We start from the raw sequence: 19196 nt of genomic DNA on the forward strand, positions 1-19196 counted from the left end.
TGAGCGCGAACAGCTGGCGAGCGCTTAATAACGACTGAGTAATCCAGAGAGAGAGAGCGGGAGAGAGAGCACGGAATACTCGTATGTGCTGCAAATCTCAAAATCGTCTGATAACAGTGCACAGACTAATAAACAAACACGCTGGTGAGTAATAGGTCGAACAAAGAAGTCTTCAGAGATTTACAGCCATGGCACTGCGATGCCATGGTCATGCTGTACAGCTGGATGGCTGACCGAGCACAAACCCCGAGCAACAGGGGCGTGCGCGGGCTGGGCAGCAGTGCTGATTGGCGATGCGTGTGCTCGATAGACCCACTGACATAGAGAATACGTTTACGAACAGCATAGGAAGTGTCAATTGTATGCGCCCGAAGTGCTGTTGGTCGTGGCCGGTGCTGATAACAGTTCAGTGCTTCGATAGTTGGGCAATACGGGCACACGTGTGTGTGTGTTACGCTGAGCGGAGAAATTTGCTGAGAGAGAGAGCGAGTGAGCGTATAACGTATGAAGTGCTCAGCGCTAATCACAGTTGCCCGCAAGCACGAACGATAACGGCATAAACGAGTGCTGCTATAGCGCGGATGACGTTGGCGCCGTGTAGAAACAGCAGCAACAGCAACAACTGCTGGGGCACCCAGCAGCTTACCTACACTGTTCGGGCTGCATAGCTGCGACTACTGTTGGCTTTTCAGCTGTTATTGGCTCGGCCTGCGAACGGGGGCAACGTCACCGCAAAGGTTCCAGTCGAAAATGCTCCGTGCGCGCGAGAACAAACACAATTGAAAAGCGGACGATAACGCGCTAATTAAATTTGTGTGATTGTCTTAATGTCTAAGCGTAACGGTTTAAGAGTTTCAAAAGCGCTGTAAAAAGTTAGTTTAAGTGGAAATTTTTCCTTCGAAACGAGTAAAAGTGGAAATTTGTGCGAAAAACTTCTATAAGTTTAAATAAAATTTTGAATAACGGAAATTGTGTAGTGTGTTAGAAATAGTTAAAAGCATAAGAAATTGCAGTGCAACGGTAAATAACGGAAGCTTCAATATAAAATTAAAAAAAAAGCTTACGAGTCAAATAAATCCATTTGATTGTGCGCCGCTTGGAAGTGCACACAAATTAATGATCTCTCAATGCAATAACGGTACATAGTTGAAAAAAAAATAAGAGTAATAATAATAATAATAGCGTATGCAAGTGATGAACTCTGTGCAGCGAAATTGCTATTAATTTTAATTCACTTAAGGAAATTGCTCATACGCCGTGTACGCTGCTGTGCTCCAGCGCTGAAGTGGCTTAACGACAGCAGCTGCGAGCCTGCAACTTGCAACACTGCAACGGCAACGCTAACGGTAACGTTGAGCTAAAGTAGCTGCGCAATTATGCGTTTGTGAAGATTAGCTTAATCTGATTGCAGCCGGAGAGGTGACACACTCGAAGCAAAAAGTAAAATTGCGCTTATCAAATCTGAAAATCAGTGCCACAGAGGAAAGACAGTGCTGTAAGTTGACAAATAGTGCTATAAAAAAGAGGGAGAGCAGCAATTGATAAATGCAGCCAATGAAAAATATAGAAAAAATTATATAAAAAAAAAATTATTTGAAGCGCGTACTTGTGAATTTTAATAATTAAAATGCATTAAATTGAGTTTGCAAACTTTTCCTGTAAAGAAATTATGAATTGATTTTGTGGTATTCACGTGTTTCTAGGCAAAAAATTAATCATTAAAAACAATTTAAAAAATTAAGAAAAATTAGAAAAAAAAATTTTGAAAAAAAATTTGAAAAAAAAAATTTAAAAAAGTTTTAATAAAGTTAAAAAAGTGTGAAGAAATTAAAAAAAAAATTAAAAAATTTTAATTAAATAAATTAAAAAAAATTTAAAATTTGAATAATATTAAAAATTATGTTTTAAAATAAAAATAAAGCTAAACACTTTAGTCTGATAAAATACAAATAAATACAATTTACTTTTCGAATTAGTTTTAATAAAAATTGTAATAAAAGCAAATTAAAAAAAAAATACAAAAATATATATTAATGCTAAATGTGCTTGAAAATTGCTTAGTAATAAAATTATATAAAAAATTATATAAAAAGGCAAAGAAAAATTATATTTTAAAATAAAATCCATATAAACAAACCAAAGCAACCCATTAACGCAAATTTCCCTGACGTTTTTACCCCACCTATGTACCTGTTTGTGTGTTTGTAAGTGTTTTCGCCTGGCTTGCTACCCTTTCGCCAAATATTGAAGTTTGCCGCATTGTGCGCGTCTGCCCGAGCGCCGACCTTCACACTCCCTCAGCTGCATCAGTGAAATATTTAAGAAAGTCTGCTGACTGCGCACTTTCGTTTATTTCCATATTTACCAAAGTGTTTTTGTGTGCGTGTAAGTGTGTGCGTGTGCGAAAACTAGCTCAGCAGTTTTCAGCTACAACAGTTAGCGGCTGTGTATTTTCGGCAACTTATAGCACAGCTTTGTTTTTGGTAAGTTTTGCATGTATTTGTATTAAAGTTAATTTTGAATTTTGACAGACTTTTACCTTCGTACTTTGAGGTTGGAAAAATATGGATTGGGATTCAGAAATAATAACTGTGTATCGACTATAAATCTAGGTTTGAATTGGTAAAATGTTGCTTCTCGGCTTAAAAGTGTCTCCCAGTATGACATTTTTAAAAAACCCTTTTTTTACATTCCTAAAAGTCATACCTTTAAAAATAATAAAATTCTGAATCGATACCAAGGTAGATTTACAATTACAAGTATCTGTAATGTGACCGCTCAATTCAATCAGATTCATGAGTTTATCTTTAAACGCGCTTTTCTCGAAATTTAATACGGAATAGAAGTATAGCCAACAATCTCAGTAAACCAAATTCAGTCTTTGTCTTGTTAGGAAACTGCGCCTACATACATGCACTTCTTCTTTAAAGACGTAGACACTGCTTACGCGGTTATAGCCGAAGTGGACGTAGGTGTAAGTATATTTTATGATTTAATGACGGTTTCTATCGTCTTTGATAACAACATGCTAGGGCTGATCGAGTACAAAGGTATGATTATTTATATACATACATAAGTATATATTTTTTTTTGAATTTTCAAAATTAAATTGGATAATTTTGAAAAGGATTTTCACTTGCAAAAACTCTTTGACTTAAAATATCGACTAGATTATATTAATTACATTATTTAAATATTTTAGACTCTTAAATACAAATTCGAACAAAAATTATTATTTCAGAATAAAAAACTGTATCTAATATTTAATGCATGAGATAATCAAATGGAATGCATATTATTTGCTTTGATTACATATGTATGTACACATAGAAAACTCAGTCACCATGTGGTTTATAGTTGTGTCATGTCTCATATAACCGGTTTCTTAATTTGAAATTCAACATTTAATGTAATATTTAATTACATATGCTTTAAGTACTACTATGAGCAAAAAAAGTAAGACTTTGTTAATAATTTAAAATTGTTAATATATTCTTCAAACTCTATGCCGTTCCTTTCAAAGAAATCCCAGTTAAAATGAATCGGAGTGCACCACACCTCGATAATCGAAGAAAACTGCCAACATAACCTTTATTTTTGACTTCATTTAATGTGACTTCTTCGTCTTCGGCTCACCTTTGCGACGATATTCGGCCGATTGATCGTCTGTTTTCGTGCATCTAAGCATAAGCATAGAACCAAGAATTATCGCCAGTAATAATACGTTTCAAGATATTTTAGCAGTCGGAAAGCGTTGTTTCACAGACGTTAACGCGAAGCTATTTTCGAAATATTTGAGTGGTTTTGGAGCCAAACGTGATTACACTTTTCTTAGGCCCAAATGACATTTCTTAATGGTTTTCACTGATCCGTTCGATATTCGAACGATGCCAGTAAGATCTCTGACTACAAATCGTCGATTCTCAAGTACCAATTCCTTTATTTTGTTGACGTGCTCTGCATAAGTTGATATTGATGACCGTCTTGGCGTGGTTCCTCGTCAACGCATTACGTGGGTTTACAGATTTCAAAAAATCTAACTTTTATTATCTTATTAAATTTTACAACAACTTTACAATACTGTCTTAAATAGTGATAGTTTTGGAGATGCGGCTGTGAGAACTTGTACATTCGAGGGTAAGCTAGGCTAACTGCACCATCTTTAAACGCGTTTTCCTCGAACCTGTGTTTTTGAAGGCAGAAATTTTTTTTATATTTCTGAAAATATTTTCGAGATTTAATGTTCAAATTTCTTACTGAAAATTCAAATTAAAGTATCTGTATGACAAATATTTGGTTACTCAACTAACCTCAATCAATACAGCTTCCAATGGCGGACCAGTATTTCTTACCATATTATAAATATACGACAATTTTGACCTTTCTACTTTGTTGATGAGTTTTTTCCAACAAAATATATGGGTTCGTGACGTCATAAACGAATATAGGCAAGCTTTTCGTTTACAATTACTATGAAAGCTTAGCGGTTTGTTTCATTTATGAGATTGCGCCTCGCGAGCTTGTATATAATATTCTTATACCGTTCCAAGTGACTAAATTATATAGTAATCATTATATTAATATCACAGATGATTCTTATAATCTAATTTAAAATCAAAATTGCATTTTCTTTGATAAGTATGGATGTACGTGAAACGTATCAAACAGTTACACACATTCTTCAAACGAAATTAAATAATTTTCAATAAAAGTCCGAAAGAAAAGCTTTACTTTTAAATTTTTATTTTAAACAACCACCATAAAGTATCGACATCCTCAATTTATTATTATTTATGTGCATAAAAATTTTCCGACGTAGCTACGCCAATATACCCATTTATATGCACTACATATGTATATGTATGTATATACTTCTGTCTCTTTATAAGAACACTGCAACATTAATCTTAAGGGCAATCGATCACACGAATACTATATAGCAAAGAATGCTACACTTGTGTATGTGTAGACCGGCTACAAGCCGTAAACATGACCATAAACTTCCAGTGAACATTAAACTTTTTATTCAATCTCTTTCTTGTTTGAAAAATGATAGCAGGCGAAATTTAAAGATAAATGAAGCAATTTACAAAATACTGTTATTGGCATAAAAGGGGTAACATGATGGGCGGATAGTGGGTGATATACAAAAATGTGACTGAAAGTTAATGTATACAATTTTTGTGCTTATAAAGAATCGAATATATATATATACATATATATATTTATTTTTTAGCAAACTAAGTGATTGCTAGAATAAAGCACTAAATTGACTTGACGCTCTAAAAGTAATGCCTAGTCATGCGTTAAAGTTACAATAAATACTTAACTGAGTGGATCGGACTTGTCATTAAAATTGTACCGAATCGCCAATGCATTAATTTTGTAAATATATTCTGTTTATTATTATTAATAGACATTTGCTTAGCTAAGGCTTGAATATGATTTTTGCCATGATTACTCAATCATGTTTTTACCCCCTAGCATTTGTGTGTTAATGAGAATATCACAGAAATTTATAAACTCAATTGAAATTGAGCCGCGAAGACCATAAAAGTGTGTGTTAATTATATTGAGGTTTTTTTTTGTTATAAAATTAAGTACTTTTCAAGGTCAAAAACATATTTTGACATTATTTTTAATGAGATAATGAGGTAAACTATGGATTATTTTAGTCAAATCTGGTAGGTCAATAAGGCACGCATAGATCAGTTTTGGTCCTTTGCGATACCAAATGGAGTTTAGTTGTTGGCTCCTTTGGGATGCCTGCGCTTGACGCGAATTTTAAGACACTCTGCGGCCTCACTATCGATATCTCCTCCAGTGTCTCATACTGTGGGGACCACAAATGCTTACAGCGTACTTTTGCTAATGCGGGACAAGTGCACAAGAGGTGCTCCATTGCTTCCATGGTGCCCTGCTCTAGACATTTCCTGCAGTCTTCTCTATCTGTCAGCTTCATCCTGCGTGTATGTGCCGTTACCAGACAGCGACCACTTAGTATTTACCTCAAGTTTCTACAATCTCTTCTATTGAGTGCCAATAGCTGTACTTCCGAGCTACCGTTTTGCACAAGACTTTCAAGTTTTGCACCCAGGTAGCTCGTTCCATCCGTTTTTGATTTTTTTACTATACTTCTGTCGATATCATCGAATAATCAACGATTAGGTTTCTCAATGTTGATCATGTTTCCGGATGTTAGCCGTACACCATTCTTTCCAATCTCGTTCACTATTTCGGTAAACTACACGGTGCTTTCCAAAGTATATAGGACTTTTTGAATCTAGCGCCCCTGGTAGCGCCGTCTATATGTCGACTGGTGTCCTTATCCAGTGAGAATTTCATGACATTTCATCGATTGAAAGTGGAGTTATTACGTTTTAAGTATTAGTAGGTTTGTGTTATCGGTGCGAAAATGAGCTTCAAACAAAGAGCCAACATTAAATTTTGTTTTATAATTGGTAGAACTTATACTGAAACGTTTCAATTGATGAAACAAGTTTTTGGCGATGATTGCCTATCCCGTAGCAGAGTGCATGAGTGGTTTCAACGTTTTCAAAGTGGTTGTGAAGACATAAATGAGGGTCAATATGTGGGCCAATGAAAATCTGTGATCACCGGAAATTCCATCGAAACTGTGCGTGAATTCATCAAAAATCAGCCGAAATCATCATTGAAATTCATGGAAATGGTATTGAACATCTCCAAAACATCGATTTATCGAATTTTGAACGAACATTTGGGCTAACGAAAGGTGTGTGCACGGTTTGTTCCGCACGAATTGACTGACGAACAAAACTTGCTCTAAATCCAACATTTGGAGGACGATTATTTGGCCAAAAAACACATTTTAACCATTAACCACTCCCCGTATTCACCTGATATGGCGCCGTGCGACTTCTTCCTTTTCGGAAAAATGCATTTGCCCGTGAAAAGAAAAGCCTTATGCAGAACTAGAGGCTATTTAAAAGGTTTGCACCGGCACACTGGCGGCCATACCGACCAACGAGCTAAATCACTCGTTCGACATGCTTTTGGACCATGCAAAAAGGTGTATTAAAGCAGAAGGAGACTATTTTGAATAAAATAAATTGATTTTGTCGAAGAAACCATTTGTTCTGTTTTTATTTTAAAAGTCCTGTTTACTTTGGAACGCACCTTGTATAACAAAGTTGTTCATTTGAGAGTGTCAAGGGAAGCGATGTAATAATTGAATAAAAGGCGTGGTACTGTACACTGTTAGGTGAATTCCTCTATCTCCGGATTTATTCTACAAACATCAACGAAATACTATATGTCAATTCCAAATTGTTTCTTTATCTCACAGTGTGAAAATTGGCTACATTGGAGTGCAACCATGCCTACTTCTCGCTTTTCAAAAATGTTTAATTCAATCTGAGCCGTACACCTTACCTTATAGAAATCAATCACTAACGAAGCCACGGAGATAAAACTTTCAGCAAACAATTTACTTAAAGTATGCCGCCTCGTGACCAAAAACTGTTCAAATCGCATCATAATGTTCCAAGCCCGCCGATAACAAATATTTGAAGCTCAGTGCATATGGCTGGCTTTTCAACGAAAATATTGGTTAATCTGTAATATGTTACGGTACCAAAAATGGATAACAACGGTTCAATATTATTCCTTGTTATTATATGCCTGATTATACCTTCTTCTTGATCCTTGATTATTGAAACTTTTTCTTTGTTTTTCCTAATGGATTGTCAAATTTCCTGTCCGAGTAATGTTCAGTTATTTTTTACAATGATCAAATATCAAGGTGCTAAAGTAACAAAGTAAACATTGCCCATATATTTTCTATGGAAATTCGAGAAGTTTAGATCACGTACCTTTTAATGTTAATATTAAGAGCTGAAGTTCTAAGAGGCTTGTTGTTTTACTTTCTTGTTAATGTTTGGCCTATTTTTAATTTTTTGTTTTAGAAAAGGTTGCCTAAGCATAACACAATTTAAAATATTATTATTTTACATACATACTTTCAAATTACTGTACTTTCAAACGATCTTTGAAAACAAAAATTAAAAATAAATTTTTCAATTGTCTCGTGTAGCGAATTTACTTATTTTATTTTTAACAGCGCTGATGAAATTTACCGGCGGCTTCGCTGTATTTTGCACCCACTAAGTGCGCGGGTACTCACCTCAGCTTCCGCGCTCTATTCATTTAGTGATAATAAACAATTTTAGTTTAGAATAAGAAATATTTACTTTAGCAACGTACTCGCAGCGCTTACTTAGTAAAAATTAAAAAAAGAAAAATCATATCGAAATATATTTGCATAAATACATATATACACAAGAGTGTGTGGACAGCCACAATATTATTATAGTGAAGAGAATACGCGATAAAATAATTTCGTGGCGGGTGTTGATGAGTTGGATTCATCAGCGAATGTAAAAACAAAACGTGAAATTGAAATGCGGGCGAGATTTATGTGCTCTCAAACATTGCCGTACACGGTCGTCACGTTTTTAGTGACAATTTTCCCAGTTTGATGATGCAAAAAAAAATATTCCATATTTGTGCTATGACGATTACTTTTTATGTGAATAAATGTTTACATAGAATGCGTGAATAAAACGCGAAGCATTATCTCGTTCTTACAATAAAAGTTTTGTTTAGTTTTTTGTTTACAGCTTTCGCTACAGTTAACCTGCTTTCTTAGAACAAAAAAAAACAGATGTGATATGAAAAGAGAAACATGTTTCCGGCGTTTAATCAAATATCTGTGTAATATGTTAAAACATGCCTTCGAACTGAAACCCCAAATATTCAGTGGTATATAAAGAGAGTGTTGGCAGTTCCTTCTCCACCTGGTCTTTCCAACGAATTGGAAGTATTTCTCTTCTTTTGTTGTTTCTGTCACGTACTGCGTCGAATACTCTCTGAACTGGCGTATTTTCATCCGTTCGGACGACATGACAGAAGACAAACATTTTCGAATATCAATGAAATTCTTTATTCCTGTGAAAAATACATTCGATGCCATTATGTATAAAACCCGTTTTCTTTTACATGGCTACCAAGGGCACGCTTGCAGAAGTGCAGAGGCTGAACCCAAAATCAGCAGATACTGCTGTAATTTCACATTCGATAATCTCACGAAGTTCATCAATCTTCGCTGGCTTGTTGGCGTAGACCATAGACTTGGCGTAGCCCCACTGGAAATAGTCTAACGGCGTCAAAGGTGGCCAATTGACCGTGCCATTTAGTGAAATAACACGTTCACCAAACTTGGTTTTCAATAAATCGTTTGTGACATTCGCATTATTGAACCACGTATTGTCCAAGGCCATCTCAACCAACTCGGGCCAGAAATATTCGGCTATCATTGAGCGGTAGCGATTTCTATTCACAGTAGCGTGCCGATCTTGATAATTATGGAAGAAGTACGGCCCGTAAACCGCACCAAACCGTAATTTTTCCTAGAAGCAATGGTGACTCATGGAGTACGTGTGGATTCCCGGCTGACCAATAACGCATATTTTGCTTATTGTCGAAGCCATTCAGCCAGAAATAAGCCTCAACGTTGATGATAATTTTTGATGAAAGTTCGGATCGTTTTCAAGTTGTTGCTCAGCGCAATTTACAAACGACCAACGATTTTGGTGGCCAATCGGCTTCAGTTCTTGCGTAAATTTGATTTTCTAAGGATGTAGGCCAAGATTTTTTTCGCAAAATTCACCACAGATGCCCAACACTTGAGAACGTCGTGTGAGTGACTGATTTGGGTCTTACTCAATTGATACACTATCGGCAGCCATCTTATCTCGACATTATAAGCACTACTTTGTCTCACTAGCACGGGAAAATTTATACTGTGCCTATGGTTTCAAATTTGTCCACTAGACGCTCAATTGTTGATTTAACAGGACGATTATGACGACCATAAATTGGACGTAGCGGTCTTAAAGATGATGCCACTGACTGAGTATTGTATCTTTCTATGATAAAATGACAAGCCTTACTGAAAAAAAATGTTAAAAGAGCAGAAAAAATATGGTGTCGTTTGCTGTCCCTATCGCTCTACTTTTGTAGCGTTCCTATTGAAACCCCCGTTACATTATTTTGCAAGCACCAGATGTACTATATTTTGCAATTGTTATGTGACATGTGGGAGAGAGTATTGCTTAAATTTAGCGAGCAGAGATGTGGCGAAGACGAGTATACCAGTGGTAGTTCACCTCATTGATAGATAACATTAACGATTGACAATTACATTTGATGGTGTTTGTAAGTTAATAATATACCGAGTTATAGAACTGTGACTTCTCGTTTCTTACACAAACCGATATAGCGTAGATCTTTGATCGTCTTTCTTTCGAATAATATTTGTATATTATTCTTATTATTTCACACATAATTAAGAGTAAAGTGCTGCTGTAACATCCCTTGAAGCAAGTTAGTCATTGATTATACAGTTATACGAGAATAGCGCCAAGTAAAAATCGCAAAAGCACTAAGCCAGCTTAATGTATTAAGCAATTAGCATTATAACAGGAATATGATGGCGAGCGTAGCCGTGATATAATTTTGTAGCAAATACTTTTTGTGGTGCTAAAATATTTCCATTGTGTTCCAATTAAGTCATTAGCATTACAGTTTGAATGCAAATAGTCAATTTATTTAGACGATTTTATTTTTAGATTCGCTCACTTCGCGCTTTGTAGCGAAATTTTAGCTAAGCAAACACACGCTTCAATTTTTATTTTGCTTTCAATGAAATATTTATTGGATTTGAAATATATGTGTTCACTGTTTTTGTTGTGTTATAATTAAAAACTACAAATAATGCTGATAAGCGGACGCCTTTAGCGTTTTAATCAGCTCGCATTCAAATTAATTTATTTGTTGTTGGTATTACTACCGTTTTACACCGTGACATAACTGTCATTCTATTCACGAATTCATAAATATACATAAACAATTATTTATTATCTACGGGCATTTAAATATTTCAATTCGCTGCGCCTGTTAACTCAACCCTTATCAAAATTCAGCGCCTTTTCTTGATAAGCTCATATTTAAGTTCACATATACATTTGTAAAGTAAGTGTAAGTGTGTGTGTGTGAATATGTCGGCACGTTTATGCTAATGATTGGCCTTTTGACTTGTCTTTGCCGTGGGTGACATAATTTATGCTGTAATAAAATTTATTTATTGATACCGCTACTTACCGCACACACACACACAACCTCAAATACGCATCTGTATGTATGTATATAATAAATATATGAACATATATATAAGTATAATTCGTGCACTGACCGCCGTGGAGGTTGTTCTGGGTTGTGCATTACTCATCCTGCATTTAAAGTGTTTTCTGGCTTTATTTTTATTCTATAGCATATACATATCTATCTTCATATTTATTTGCTATATCGATATACATATATTGATAAATGTATACAAAAAATAATTACAACTTTATATTATCTGTATATACATATAGCACATATTATTATAGTAATTTAACACGCGCAGGTGAAGTGTAATGACATATTTTCGACAAGTACACATATAACTACTTAAGTAATTTAAATGAACAATCGGTTCAAGAGTGTAATAATAAGCTCTCTGTTATTTGTGGTTTGATTGTTGATAGTGAAATGGTGTTTAAACAATTAAGGAAGCGCCACGAACATTTTATACTCCCGCAATTCTCACATATCAAAAGGGGGGGAAAGGTTTTGACCAATATATTGAAAGTGAGGTGGATAGTGTATAATCACTATATCGCTTACACTGAGGTTAAGGGAAGGTCTAGACTGATTGACTGAACTTTTACATAAATATACTCGAGGAAATGTTTACACGCATTTTTGTGAATATGGCACATAACTGGCCGTCATATTCTCCATGAATGTGGGTTCGGAATTTTCACAATCAAACATGTCCAAAGAAACCGCAAACACGTACTATTTTTGAATGAAAATTCAGTTTTATCGGGACGAGTCGTTTAAGAAGGGGTTTTATACTATATATAAAATACACACCAATATCATTCAAACGGGCTCACGAGAGATGTCGAGCTCTCTTTTTATCCCTCTAACACTTGCTTGACGATTTTTAAGCACCATATCGTTCATTTTTTTAATATTTTCATCAGTTGAAGAGACAGTATGATGTGTATGATATTTTTTTCCATTGTAAAAATCGCAACCGACTTATCAGTCTGTTTTTTTTTTATAAATAAATACAAAAAATAAATTTGACAAAATGGCTGCGGTTTGAACAAAAGGTATTGAATTTGCCCCTTTTTTCTACAGTTTTTCGTAGAAGAAAATAGGAAGATTTAAAAAAAAGCTTCCATAGCGCGATAGAGAATAACACTAAAAGTGTTCTCTCTAAATTGGAACTACAAATCTTCAAAACTCTACCTTTGAGAGTGGAAACCGAAAAATGCCATTTTGAGAAAAACGCGTTTAAAGATTGGAGTCGCTATGTTCCCCATTTTGGTCCCTCTCCACATCTTGCCGCTGTAGCGCCCGTAATAATTTCAATTTCCATTTCAAAATTTGAGAGAATGTTTATTATAATTATCGGAAATTTCACACTGATCGAATTCCTTAATTGTGTAATACTAATATTTTCTTAAGCGATCTAAGCCCAAGAGGAAGCATGAAAATTCCGACCCTGACCCGATCTTTTTAATTTTTACTTACTTATTTTCTTAAAATACCTCTAAGGTTGTGTTTCATTATCATAGTTCATGTATCGCCAATAACACATATGAAGTAAATCAAGTATGTACTCGTACATAGGAGCTAAAGCAAGAATTTTCCTAATGCTTCTGACGTATTTATTTATTGGGTTTATGAACCCTCATTGTCCGATTTCACCTATTTTAACGCTATCGCAAGAGGGATCGAAGTGATTTATCCTGTACAAATTTGTGTGACATAGCTTTAGTGGTTTTTGAGATACGATTAAATAGAGAGAAATATACATGTTGTCTGTTCTAAGAATCTTTACAAGAGCTTATTTAAATATCGTGGGAACTCTTGGCTCGATACCTCATGGAATTCACCTCTGAGTTTTGAATACTTTTGTATACTATATAAATTACTGCACAAGATGCACAAGTAACTTTTTGAGACACTCTAATATATAGTTAAACGGCATTGTAATTGTATTATTATTTTTGTAATAATGACGTTGGCAGTAGATCTAACGAATTCCGGTACTTAATAGGGTAAATTATAAATTTTCTCTAGGAACACATCGTTAATGATATTTACTTATATCTTTTCGAAAATAGAAACATAACGACCAAAATACCAGAACTAATACTGACTGAGAAGCTTTACAGTACAGCTTCTATAAATAAATATATACAATGTTTCAAATATGCTTCAGGTAAGCATTACGGTCCTTGCGTTCTACTTTCTACAAGTTGAGAGCGTTTTCCTGAACGAGAATCGTTTTGATGCTTGAAGAATAAATGAAAAATGTTATTAATCCGTCTATTTCCGTTATCGAAGTACGAAATTAAAATTTATCATCCTTGGGCTCTTATGACCTCCTTGTAACTATTTTTAATAGCGAATTTAGATTTCTGTTCAGATCTTAAGAATATGCTTTTAAAATTTTATAAAAATGTTCAAGAAGTTAATATTAAATCAGTGCATACAAATATTTATAAACATATCGATTATTATTTCCTGTATTTTTTAAAGCACTACGGAACTCTAAACCCAAAAGTTGATACTCACGCACTCCTTTTACTTCTTGATAAAAAATTTTAATAACTAATATTTAATATGCAAAAGATATGTTTCTCGTATGAATTTCTCACTCAACCTTTTGTGCCTTTATTTAGCATTTAAAGCACTTAAGTCTGCACTTTCAATGTAGCCTCAGCAAATAAGCCGTAATTGAGCAACAAAAAATATTTGTAATAAAATGAAAGGAAAATCAAAAAAAAAAAATGTATTAATAAATAAAAAAGAGCGTACAAAGCCTAGAATCTCGATAAGTGCTCATGCACCCATTGGATACGCTAGTTAAGTGTTATAATATTGTCAATATCAAATTCATTTGACGTGGAAATCATAAGCATATAAAAGCTTTTCATTGCCTGTGAAAATCGATTAATGCCTACAAAGGTATCAGGACGTATGAGTGACATTTAATCCTTTTGACACAATTACGTAGGAGAAATGCGAAAAGGCACAAAAATCTAGGTGAGTGCAACAACAGCAAAAACCAAAAGGAAAACAGCGATGAAAATAAAAAAGAAAACACAGTTGTGTGAAAAATATGAGTGTGGAAAAAAGGGTGAGGAAATTGAAGGCGCAAAAAATGAAAGGGAAATGAACTGAAGCGCGAAGGACGCAGGACGGTTGATGTGGAAGATGGGACTGTTGGGTAGATTAAATGGGTTTACTCTCCGCATTTTTTCATTACTGTGCGATTGACTGGATGCGCTGCGTATAACTAGTGTAACAGCATCCAAGTCGCACACACACACATGTGCATATGAACGAATGGCAATAGAATGAAAACAAGCAAATCGGATGTGGAATGAGTTAGCAAACTCTTTGTTATCAGCCAAACAATAACGTGAAGGTGAGTAGAGTGGAGGAGGATTGCAAAAAAATTACAAGCGAGCAAACCAGCGAATAACAAAGGAAACTGAGACGACAAAAAAACAAGCGGTGCAGTGCGATTCCACCACCTAGAGTCTCACTCAGTGTAAAAATAAATAGCTTTCGCCAAACGTATAGTTAACCGAAATAGGAGATTGGAAAACAAGAACGCATACAGCATCAAGCAAATGCAAAGCAAAAAAAACAAATTCTGAAAAAACACGCGAGTGTAAAAAACACAAAAGAGGAAACGGAAATACATTGGTTGAAGCTGAAGTCCTCTAACTGCCAGCGCCGCTTATAAAGCACGCACAAATGCAGACTCATACCTTGAACATACAGACATGCAAATCTACATACATATCTACGAGGAAATGTAAATCGGAAAGAAGTGAGAAGTGAAAGAGAATTCGCAGAAAAAACAAACTGCGCTGGGCAAGTGTTGCGTGGGATAAGTGCAAAAACTTGTTAAGATTAGCTGGCAGCGAAGGGTTAAGGCAGTTAGGAAGTTACAAAAGAACTCCGTTAGATATGTGTTTTCCCCAGGAAAGGGTAAACATTTGGTTTGGGAATACAAAAGTGGTAACCAAAAATTGGAAAATAATAAAAAAATAAGTGAAAAGAGAAGCGAAAGTAAACAGAACTTCAAGGCCGTTGGCAATACGTTTTCAGATCAGTGCTAATTTGGTTTTTCAATTGGGATTTAAACGGTTTGAAGTATTAGGCAACATTGTTCATAAATTCTATGGTCGTTTGTCCCAAACCTCTACAGTTGATGACGAAATGAAGAGTGGTCTTCTCCGCTTGCTTCCAAGCAATTCAGCTATAAAAACGGTTCGCAGAAATCTTCTTTGAGAACAGAAAATTAAGTCCAGAGAAAAAGATAAATCGATCAATATCAAGACATATTGGAGTTGATTTCCACCATGATAGTCTAGCGTTGGGCCACGGCGAATTATGATAAAAGGATGTGGTTATCACATTTTTCTCCAAGTGAATCGCAGTTTTATAAAAACTGTGTGTTTTGGATTAACTTAAAGTTAGACATGACAATAACCGACCGTGTAGTCGCAAAAAGGTATACGGTTTAAGAAGAATTAATAAAGAGATCTTATTCAGCTCTAACAATCAAAGAAGAAATCATAAGGGATTTGGTCAATCACTTTTAGAACACCGGTTCCGGTTGGAGTGCGCTACCTCCTTAATCTACCTTCGCTAATCTTATAAAAATACTATTAAATATAATGCGCAATAAACTTAAATTCCACCAAGACGGAGCTAAAATTGTTCAGACCGTGTTCTAGAAGCTACTTAGAAAAGAGCTCAGAACAAATAGTGGAATTCTTGGAACAACACCTAGTCAGGTACTAAATATCATTTTACATTTGACTTGTTCGCAAACAACTGGTAGCGAAGTCAGCTCTTTGACTAAGGAAATCCGTCAATTAAACGCCTGCAATAAGGAGCATTTTATGATTTTTACCAATTTCCCATTTCTTCCCACTACCACTTTTTGAAATACTATAGAACTGAAATTCGAACTTAACAATTGCTTTCCGGAGAACAGTGGGAAAGGACGAGGTAGACAGAGATGCAGGGATTAGCAGCTGTAATCAGATGCATCAGACTAAATAATTGACGTATTTTCAGCAAAATTAGATACAAAATCGCCTTCCGCTTACCAGATCACTCTTCCAAGTGGAGATCACAACAATCAACGACAGTTTTGTTGTTCTAAGAGTGTGCTTATAACATGGAATATTTATATAACGGGTGATTTTTTTGAGGTTAGGATTTTCATGCATTAGTATTTGGCAGATCACGTGGGATTTCAGACATGGTGTCAAAGAGAAAGATGCTCAGTATGCTTTGACATTTCATCATGAATAGACTTACTAACGAGCAACGCTTGCAAATCATTGAATTTTATTACCAAAATCAGTGTTCGGTTCGAAATGTGTTTATCGACAAATTTTGTTCAGCGATGAGGCTCATTTCTGGTTGAATGGCTACGTAAATAAGCAAAATTGCCGCATTTGGGGTGAAGAGCAACCAGAAGCCGTTCAAGAACTGCCCATGCATCCCGAAAAATGTACTGTTTGGTGTGGTTTGTACGCTGGTGGAATCATTGGACCGTATTTTTTCAAAGATGCTGTTGGACGCAACGTTACGGTGAATGGCGATCGCTATCGTTCGATGCTAACAAACTTTTTGTTGCCAAAAATGGAAGAACTGAACTTGGTTGACATGTGGTTTCAACAAGATGGCACTACATGCCACACAGCTCGCGATTCTATGGCCATTTTGAGGGAAAACTTCGGACAACAATTCATCTCAAGAAATGGACCCGTAAGTTGGCCACCAAGATCATGCGATTTAACGCCTTTAGACTATTTTTTGTGGGGCTACGTCAAGTCTAAAGTCTACAGAAATAAGCCAGCAACTATTCCAGCTTTGGAAGACAACATTTCCGAAGAAATTCGGGCTATTCCGGCCGAAATGCTCGAAAAAGTTGCCCAAAATTGGACTTTCCGAATGGACCACCTAAGACGCAGCCGCGGTCAACATTTAAATGAAATTATCTTCAAAAAGTAAATGTCATGAACCAATCTAACGTTTCAAATAAAGAACCGATGAGATTTTGCAAATTTTATGCGTTTTTTTTTTTTTTAAAGTTATCAAGCTCTTAAAAAATCACCCTTTATATCTATACACTAGGGTGTTTTTTTTTTATTGAACTATTAATTTTTTTCAGTCCCGTCACGAAATTTCCTTGACAATACCCTAAAAAAATTTCCCGAAAATTTTAGCCCTTAATATTAACATTAAGAACTGGACCTGGAGGCCTGTAAAAATTCTCCATAAAAAATACACTACAATCGTGAGTTTTTATTTTTAAATTCCTACAGATCAGAGGTATGTTATGGCATCGCTTTGTCTTTGGACGCATATTTCTCAGAATTGTTCACTCTACTAAAGTGCCCAGAGCAACAAAGTCGTAACTCACACCGGCGAGGTAGTAGGGGCTCTAACCCCGATTTTTCCAAGAATTTCGCATTTTTCTGTATATATCTCGTAAATGACAGGAGCTATTGAAAAAATGTTCGTGACAAATTTGTAGGAAATTTTATTTGCTATAAAAAAGATCCAAGATGAAAATTGCTCTCATTAATACTTCTCGAGTTATTCAGCTTTTTAAGCAAGGCTGTATGCAATTTTCATAGATTTTTTAATACATACCAACTATAAAAATTCTATAAAGCCTAAAAGGGTATCCATTATCATTATATTTCGTATAATATTAATTTATGCTACTACTTAGTCTGCCATAAGAACTGTTACAAGTTCAGGTCCTTATAAAAGTTCCTATAACCCTAGAAACTCCTTTTCTTCTCAAGAAACGAATATACGACCTTATTATCGCGACTATATTTCTTTGTTCTCAAGGCTAAGTTTTGAATTTTCCTTTAAAAGCCAGTTTAAATTTGCTGATTTAATATTAAAGATCTCTTCCGAGTAAGTATGGATGACTTGGCTTTAATGTTTGAAGGTTATGTTTATTTAACCATTTAGAGGACGGGGTCAAGCTCCCTTTGAAAAAGTGTTAAGCCCACAAGTGCCTCCTATTTTAATTCCCTGAACCAAACGACACTTATGTAACTTAATTTAGTGTTTAGTCATGTCATTTTATTGGTTTTCGTTTAATGGCGTGACTGGGATCCGACTAAAGAAAGTTTCATCAAGACATTCCCATGTTTACTAAAGTTTTCACTTGCAAACGGATGGATAGACAGACTATCACCCGGATTTCAACTCATCTCGTCACCCTGAAAAGATTCAAGAGCTGCCGTTTTATTTTATTTAGAAAAAACAATGGTTTGATGTGGTTTGGGGCCGGTGGAATAATCGGTTCTATATATCTTCAAAAATTATGCAAGTGAGAACGATATTGGCATAGCTCGGTTCTAAGGATATCATGAAATCATAAAGTTTCTCGCTTTAGTTAAATAATTTGCAGATTTTAATAAAATTTTTAAAATTTAAATAATTTAGTATTATTTTTTTAAAATGGCATTAACCACATCATAACCGGTTTTCGAAAATTTTTTAATTTCTATAAGAGTGCTGCTAATATGTGCACACATTTCCGTATACATAACATATAGTGTTTTTTTGTTGCCATACACTAGAACCACCGTAACAATAATGCCTGCGAGCTTTTTAAAGGCAAACACTGAACTTTGCCAAAAATCCAATTTATATATATTTTTCCTCTTTACTTTAGTTAATATGCCACACGCTGCTAACTTTATGTTGTTGTTGCAAGAATGTGCCCGTTTATATACATTTTTATGTGTGTTGGCACACAGAGCAGGTGAGCTGTGTAAAAAGTATCAAAGCGCAATGTAAATAAAAGATTTAGTACAGACTTGTTGTTGTTGTTGCTTGGCTGTGCTGTGCGCAAAGGGATTTAATTCGAAAATTAACGTGTTAAGCCGAAAGGGCTTAAGGAAACATAATTAATGGAATATAAACAAACTGTCAAGCGAAATCAAATGAAAGGCAAACAGAAATTTAAA

The 19196-nt window shown here is 35.1% G+C and overlaps 1 protein-coding gene across 4 annotated transcripts in view; it reads left to right on the top strand.

Moving 5' to 3' along the window:
• The first annotated feature begins 1946 nt into the window (after window positions 1-1946).
• LOC105224605 (5-hydroxytryptamine receptor 1) overlaps window positions 1947-19196 on the top strand; it is a 184702-nt gene continuing 167452 nt past the window's right edge. For all 4 annotated transcript variants that reach the window (XM_049448655.1, XM_019989669.3, XM_049448657.1 and 1 more), the window contains exon 1: window positions 1947-2483. The gene's annotated coding sequence lies outside the window, so the exon portion shown is untranslated. The remainder of the gene's footprint in view (window positions 2484-19196) is intronic.

This window comes from Bactrocera dorsalis, chromosome 2, assembly GCF_023373825.1.
Source record: "Bactrocera dorsalis isolate Fly_Bdor chromosome 2, ASM2337382v1, whole genome shotgun sequence".
Taxonomy (NCBI): domain Eukaryota; kingdom Metazoa; phylum Arthropoda; class Insecta; order Diptera; family Tephritidae; genus Bactrocera; species Bactrocera dorsalis.